The following is an 8339-nucleotide window of genomic DNA, read 5'->3' as shown; positions in this document are numbered from 1 at the left end:
TATTAACAGTATTCTTTTAAAGAGCAAATGAGACCATTTAAATCAACAATAATTAAACTTTTTAGGAATAAAGCTTTTTGTTCAAACAAAACATTCCTAGGAATCACAAAACTCAGCTAATTAAAATAATTTTAAGAACATGCCTTATAATTTCAAATTTTAAAAATTTTCTCTTTAAGAATTTTCTCATTAAAGAATTTTCTAACTTGTGTTCTGTCAAGATAGGTTTTCTAAAGGTTTCCTGGTCATGTCAATTTGGAATATTATCACCTCCTTCAACATGTTAAAGCTTTGAAAGTCCGGCATTAAAGAGAAGTGCTAAACTACTTATATTTTAAAAACAAAATGTGAATCAAATGCTTGAGATATTCCAGAAAGCCAACATTATGGATACTGATATGAGACATTTTTTTGTGTGTGAATCCATGCTGACTTTTATCGATGATTACAACAGCCAGATACTTCACCTAAACTCCCATTTAATTCTCACAATAATCTCCCAAGGGGAGCTAATTAACATTAATTCAATTTTATCTGAAGAATCTAATGTTCAAAAGGCTAAGTAACTTTATTACAGCCACAAGCTATGAAATGGTAAAGTCAACTTCCCAACTCAAGCCCATCCAATCCTACACCCTACAGGGCACTTGCTGCCTCTCAAATCTTCCTTTCCTAAAGGTTCACAAATCTAACTCCTCTACGGAACTTACATGCCATTAAAGTTTCTGCATATTAACTATCTCCCCCCACACAAAAACTTAGGAATTTACCTCTCCAGTCTCCTATCCTTCAGAGATTATTCATATGCCAAAATTTCCCAGGATACAAGAATATTAGTCATAGAAACCAGGATATTTGAACTCAACTCAGGGTAATTTCTTACAACTGCTTCATTTATCTTGAGCTTTAAGTTCCTTTTGGTGAAGATATGTTGCTTTGACTGCATCTTATTTACAATGAAACATAAAATTTAAAAAGTCACAAGATACAAGAAAAAAGCAAAACAAGCAAAAAAATTATAGGAAGAGCTCCAAAAACTTAGTCAAACAGAAAAAGTTTCTATTTTCTGCAGAAAAAGGATCAGAGTGAAGGAGTTCTGAATGAGACAGGCACGTTTATAATTGTCACGATCCCCCACTAGATCTTTTTTTCTATCGACATGCTTAAAAGTCACATGCAAATTTCAGTGAGCATAATAAGATAAAGTATTAGATAAAAAAAAATGGGCTAGATTTTTGCCAACAGAAATTCAGTGCAAACCATAAGCTATTAGAGACAGAGAAACCTCAAGCAGATAAAAATGAAGGGGTCTCAAATGTGCACATTACCAAGTAGAGCCCTGCCTGCAGCAGAGAAGGCAACCTCAGAAGAATCTTCCCCAATTGTCTTAACCCAAGCACAGGACAAATCTGTAGACCTACAATCGGGTTTATTGACTCATTACAACGATGTCAATGGCACATCTGAAATGTGGAGCATTTAACCAAATAGGAAAACTTATAGGATTTGGGGGAGGGTAGAATTTACGTGAAATTTAAATGCAGCAGAACCTTAATAGGCTCAAAGCACAATAGGACTGCGTGTAAAGGGGTCAAATGAAGTCTAGACTGCAAAGTGGACCTCTTTTCCCATTTCTTGGTAAAGTTAAGGTGTAGATGTGGAATTGTGTGTTCGGCAACCTTTCCTCTGAAGCTGTAAATTGAGGCTGGTTCTCCATGTCAAAAGGACTTAGCTCTTTCTGACAAAAGTGAGGTTTTATTCTTACTGATATGATTTCAAGTAGCAAAGTTTCTGATAGTCTCCGATTTTAGAGAATCGTTATAAATCTTTACAGCTGCAGCATAACTGTGGCAGACAGGTGCGTGTTATTCCAGCCCAATGAAAAGCAGGGTGGATTTTCTCAAGCAAATTTTTCATTTCTCAAGTAGATCATATACTGGGTCATTTTTTTCTTGACAGATAAAATCTCCCTGCAGATCACCTTGCTCAGCAGGTTACTAGAACATGTACAAAATTCAAAAAATAGATATGCACTACAAAGCACCCAAAAATGTTATACCCAGATGAAATACTCTTTGGCAACCTGTGGTCTCTTCACCTAAAGTATTTCAAAAACCTGTAATTATGGCTATTTATATAGTAGTTATTTAAAAACATGGCAATGCAATGCTTTATCAGTCCCACTTCCTAGAATCTAGATAGTGACACATTTTTTAAGACAAAGGGATGCCCCACTTTGACCAAAGTGTCCTGTGGTAAATGTATTTGCCTATTATGCATAACACTGCTGTCTCCTATACTGAGGTTATCTCTAGATACTTCTTTATAATCTAGAGTAATGAGTTACATTTATTTCCCTTTGCAGCCAAGAATTTAAAAATGTAAATAGAAGTAATAGTTCACAGCATACTCAATAACTTCACTGTTAAGTTCAAGTAACCAAGTCTGTACTGCAAGCATCTGGCTATGCAGACTCTAAATCTTATTAAATAAGGGCACCATTCACATGGACTATGATGTGGATATAATATGGTGGCCTTGTTTTATATTTCTGGAAAAACAGACCAAATATATAAATAAGTAAGTAAAACCAATCTCCCTTTATTGAAAATTACTTTCTCCTTCATATTAATTTTATTTTAGAGCTGGAAAAAACCTATAAGAAAAATCCCGATAACTATAAAATGCTTTGTAAATATAAGGTACTATTATTATTCAAGTGGAGTTCAAACATCTCCATTGTATAAACCTAAGCAGAGGCTGGAACTCAAGTCTCCTGATACTCAGTATATTTTTTTTTTTTAGGTGAGGCAACCCTTGGTTGACCTCATAGATTACAAGGACCCTGTCAGCTTACAATCCCTTATTTTTTTATTTTTTACACTTACAGCACCTGGTCTTCCTAGGTGGTCTCCCATCCAAGTACTAACCAGGCCTGACCCTGCTTAGCTTCCGAGATCAGATGGAATCTGGCTTGTTCAGGGTGGCATGGCTGTAGACCCCAGAATTTCTTTTACTGTGCTGTTACCTCACAGCAAGAGTACTGCTAATTGACTTAAATCATTAAAAACTCAACAACATACATTAGTTTGTAACTTTTGTGAAGTTCGATCACCTCCATTTTTAAATTAATTTCCTTCTAAATGTAATATACTAATGAGTGTTACAATAGTTGTTGAACTTTTTTAAATGCCATGGTTTTCCTTTCAGTCTTTTAATATGATGAATCGGTGACAGGTTTTAAGTTTTGTTCCTGGGACAAATCCTAATTGATTATACATATTTCAGTACAAACCGAATTCAGTTAGCTACCATTTTGTTCGGCATTTCCCAATCTACACTTCCATGTAGAACGGGCTCATTAATTTTCTTACAGTATCTTTTAAGTGGCTTTGGAATCTATTCGCTTATTCTAGTCAGGGGGAAATACCCTGCTGTAGTATGAAATGTATACACTTAAAGCAATGCCACATCTTACATGCACGTATTCCTATAAAAGCCTCACACTCCTTCACTGCTCTTTCCTCTATATGCAGTGTATCTTCTTTTAATATCTCCACATATTCTCCTATTCCTTCCAAAAATTGTCCTTTTCTCCACTACCCGCTCCCTCAAGCTCACTTTAAAGTTGGTCTTCCCCACGAGTTGTATTATGAACTGTAACCCCCTCCAGAGATGGCAAAGCACACTACTACTGCAAGAAAGAGTGACACCTAGTGGCAGTGTCTCACAGGAAAGATCACACCAACTGACTTTGGGTTGGCCACACTTGGATTTGAATTCCTGCTTCACCTCTTTAGTAAGTTAGGTGAACTGGGCCTGTCAATTTGGCCAAGACTCGGCTATCTCATATATGAAATAGGGATAATATATACCTTGCTTAAAGAGTTGTTTCAAAGTTTTGAAATATGTGTAAAGTACCTGGCAGAATATTTTGGCACAGAGTTGCTTAGTGATAACTCAATTGAGTTGCCACGTGATTTTTTTTCTAAAACTGAAGGCTGAGAAATTAACTTCTGTTTAAGTTCAAAATCTTTAATCCACAGTTTAGAAATTCAAAGTTTTGAAAACCAAAATACTTTCATAACTTATGTAGTAAACCTGACTTGACATGAACAGTGAGGGGCTTCTTAGCTTTGTGTGTGTGTGAAGATTCATAAGTTTTACTATAGAGATAGTAATGTGTTTGATAGGAGCACTACCCCAGACTCACTGGTGATGATGCATTAATATACAGATAGACACCGTCACCTTTTAAAAATTCTTGCAAAAATATGAACTTCCAAATATATATGGCTCCAATGGTTTCAAACAAGGGATGTGGATCTGTAAAACATTCTATGTGGAATTGAAAATCAGTAAATGTAAATCTAGTAGAAAGGAGAACAGCTAAAACTCGTATAGTCTAAATCCAGCTCCTATGTCTACACCTTAATTCCTTTGGCTTCAAAGTCATCAGCGATAAAATGAAGGAACTGGACTTTATCTCTGAAAATTATTCTAAATATAGAGTTGAACAAAACTATTTAAAACATTTGGGCCATATTTTCCCTAAATATTTTCTACACAGAGCTAAAAACTTATATATACAGAATGTACAACATTTGACCATCTTCATGCCAAATACTAGAAAGGAAAGTCTGGTACCATGGAAAGAATGCCAGCTTTGTATTCAGAAAATCTGGATTCAGATCTTGGCCTTGCTTTAATAGTTCTATGACCTTGAGTAACATATTCTTTAAGCTTAATCACCTGTTACGTAGGAATTTAAAAAAAAAAATCCTACTTTACAGGGTTGTAATAAGGATAAAACAAGATAAAGTGAAAGCCTCTAGCACAGTGACTCTGCTTATTTTCAGTAAATGTTTAACGAATTACTTTTAAAAACCACATTTTAAACACTATTATAATTCTCAGCTTAACTAACTACATGTATGTTGGGAAATGCTGAATACTTAAGTGTTGTTATAAAATTAACTCCCCCCATTATTCAGACTTTGCAAGTTATTATGTGACATATCTTTGAAGGTAAAGTCTACAGAAGAGTGTCTTTTTGGAGTAAAGTGACACATAAGTAATAATCGAATGTACAGATCCAAGATTAATAAAAATTACACAGACACACATAACCTGGGAGTAGAGAATAAGAGATATAAGGAACCAGGTTCACTTTAACCACATTTACTAGAATACTAAATTTTTAACGTTTTCCTGTACATACTTGGTATCATAAACCCCAAGCTACCTTGAATTTTTAGGTTTCTAAGTTTTCCCTTTAACTGAGTACCTTTTGAAACTAATTTTCTGGTAAGAGAGAATACCAATTTTTAGAATCCAGACATCTCAAACATAATTCTCTTGGACATGAAAGCAATCTGGAATCTGGGAAAGCTGTTAAATTTTCAACATCAACCTACAAGAGCCTATGCTTTCATATATAAACATTCAATGGTAAAGTTCCTTCCAATCTCAAGTACTAAACAAAAGACAAGATAGCAAGACATCAAGTAGATTGATTTGAGTGACTTAGATAATTTTCAATAAGGGAGGAGAATCTCTGCAGAATATACCAAGATGAATTTCAAAAATCCTTGATTCTAGTCTGGGCACATCAGTAAATCTCTGAACTTTCTTTCTCATCTCTTACAAGTAATGGTATTTTTCTTCCTCATAAGGATAAGAGCAATATGAAAAGCATTTTGAAAAGTCCCATGTATTACAAAACATCAATACTTAACAGGCAGAAGGTAAAGACACTGTTGTGTATAAAGAGAGAGAGGATGAGCAGGACTGCACAGAGAGAAATCTAGATTCTAGGACCAACCTTGGCACCTACTACATTTGTCCAGGTCCCCAGTAAGTCCTTGTAAAATAATTTGCCTACATTTCTTACTAGCTCCAAGACTATAATTTTATGCTGTAACTTTGAATCCAAGGCCTAAAATATGTGAGCTCTCATTTATATATAACAAATCCAATAAACCGTAAAGATAACAATACTGTATAAACGAAACTACTTAGATATATGTTACACACATCTATGGGAAAACCCTGCTATAGCTGATCAGTTCTTCATTCCTTTCATTTGGAAAATGGTGTCAAGCAGCCATTAATACGTTTCTAAACTTTCTTTAAATGCTTAGGTTAATATTAAAATGAAAACCATAAAAACCTCAAAATTCTATATAGGCCCAAGGGCAGAAACATACTCCAAAAGAAGATGTGCTAATACTATTATTTTCCAATTTCTTTTTTGGTTTATTTTGTTTTTTAAGGTTTCCATTAACATTTTTTTGGTTTGTTCTTATACAAAGCTGATTATTCCGAAATTAATGTTGATCAGTGATTTTTTGTTAAATGCCCTCAATACATATTTACACCTTGAAATAAAAGCACTTCTCTAAGAGGACTTTTCTAACTGAAAAATTTAACAAACCACCAAACTCAAGTTTAATTATTTCTGCTTTATTATTGGTCATGAGTATGTTAAAGGCTTAAAAAAAAGTTACAGAGACTTTATCAGAAACCAAAGTGCTTTGAAATTAATAACTTAAAAGTGACCAAAAAAATCCCACAATATATTAACTTCATTCATCAATTAGGAAAAAATAAAGTTAAAATTATTTTTTAACAACATACTGAGCAAGAGAAAAGTTGTGTAGAAATCTCAATACCTACAAAAAACTTAGAGAAAGTACTTAATATATTTGTCTCCAACTGGTGATATGAAAAATCCAGTTTTCAAGTAAAAAAAGTTCTGTTCCTGTTCCAATCTAAATCTGGAGTCACAAACTCAGGCAGATGAGTATAAGTCACAACAATAAAGTCACCAAAACCTAGTGCACTAGAGTTAAAAGGCAAAGAAAACTAATAGTCCAATTTCATCACACAGTAATTTACTTCCGTAAGACAGAAGATCCAATCGAGATGAGGCGAATCTTTATTATGATAGTATGTTTGACCTGCTCCTAAAGAAAATATTCTACATAAACTGATGGGTACATCGGTCGATTTTTATGGGGGGGGCGGGGAAGCGTGTATACTATAACCTGCAACGTGTATTCAGACTCCTTGCCAAAAACTCGGCAAAACTCTTCCCGGTTGCGATGGTGAGTTATCAGAGATGCGGGTTGAAATCAGAAGGCAGAAAAGCAGTCAAGCAGTTAGTTATTAGCACTCTCTTGATGCCCAACCCGAGCGTAGGGTACGCAGTCCTATACCACCATAAGCTGGAGAAGGAAGGTCTAGTCAGGAGACAGAACGGTGTGGAACAAAACCCATTCCCGGGTTTAGAACTCTAGATCAAAATAACTTCCCTTTCTCAGAAAACTTGGAAAGAAGGGGAAGCAATAACTGTTAAAATATTTTAAAACGAAACCTTTACCTACGTATCCAGAAATACTATGGAAAGTAGCCAATTCCTCACAACGGAAGCGTCACGAACATTACATTAAACGGAATATGTAGCAACAGCGCTCTTTTAAGGCCTCAACAAATTGAATTAAGCCACACCCCTCCATAAATGGCACATTCCATGCAACAGCCAGGAGGACGGCAAAGGGCGATTCCACTGTCTGCTGAGGCACAGCAAACTTGTTGAAATTCTCAGAATAAAGTCTAATGGTTAACTAAATCTAGCTTCTTTATTATTAAAAGTTATTCGGGGTAAAGAGAGAGTCACAAAAACATGCGAGACGTGTACGCTGGGCCAGAGTAGAGAGCTAGCGGGAACGAGAACCACACGGGATTTGGGTGGTGCTGTTAACCCGCACCTCCCGAAGGAAGGACATTTCCCCGAGGAAGGACATTTCTAGTCAGAGGGAAGGGCAAACTCGAGGGATTAAACCGGTCGGAACTACAAGTTAGAAAGAGGTAGCAATCATTATTTTCTAGGGCCCGGTTCCGAACTCTCACTTTTGCCGGAGGTGGGAAGGCTGGGCCCCGCCCACGCCCGGCCCGATGCGGGAGGCGGGGCCCCGCAGCGACCCCCGAGGACGGAGGCGGGGCCCGGTGGCAGTGCTGCCCCTCCCCGTTGGTGTGGAACACTCCGGTCTGTAGGAGAAAGACAGCTAAGTCCCCCCCAAACCCCCACGCAGGCATAAGGGGGAAAGGGTCAACACGGGCGTCTCCGCCTCTCCTCAAAGTGTGGGCCCGAGCCCTCCGGTGTTTCCCCAGCGGGCTCAAAGGGGCGGGCCTCGAGGAGGTGGGGCCTGGGTAGGGGCGCTGACTTCACACCCCTCCCCCTCTGGCCACTGATGGTTCAGGGAACACCCCACCCGCTCCAGTGCGGCGGGTGGGGGAGGCAGTGGAGCAGCTCGGAGGCTGCAGCAGCGCGGGGA

General features: G+C 37.3%; 1 protein-coding gene and 1 pseudogene across 1 annotated transcript in view; both read right to left on the bottom strand.

Moving 5' to 3' along the window:
- Positions 1-8339, bottom strand: part of NUCKS1 (nuclear casein kinase and cyclin dependent kinase substrate 1) — a 33996-nt gene that overhangs the window by 16666 nt on the left and 8991 nt on the right. The window lies entirely within an intron of this gene.
- On the bottom strand, positions 2882-3000 carry LOC112471849 (annotated as a pseudogene).

Source organism: Pteropus alecto, unplaced genomic scaffold (assembly GCF_000325575.1).
Source record: "Pteropus alecto unplaced genomic scaffold, ASM32557v1 scaffold359, whole genome shotgun sequence".
In the NCBI taxonomy this organism is placed as follows: Eukaryota; Metazoa; Chordata; class Mammalia; order Chiroptera; family Pteropodidae; genus Pteropus; species Pteropus alecto.
Note: the sequence above shows the minus strand (reverse complement) of the source record. Positions and strands in the feature narration are given on the sequence as shown.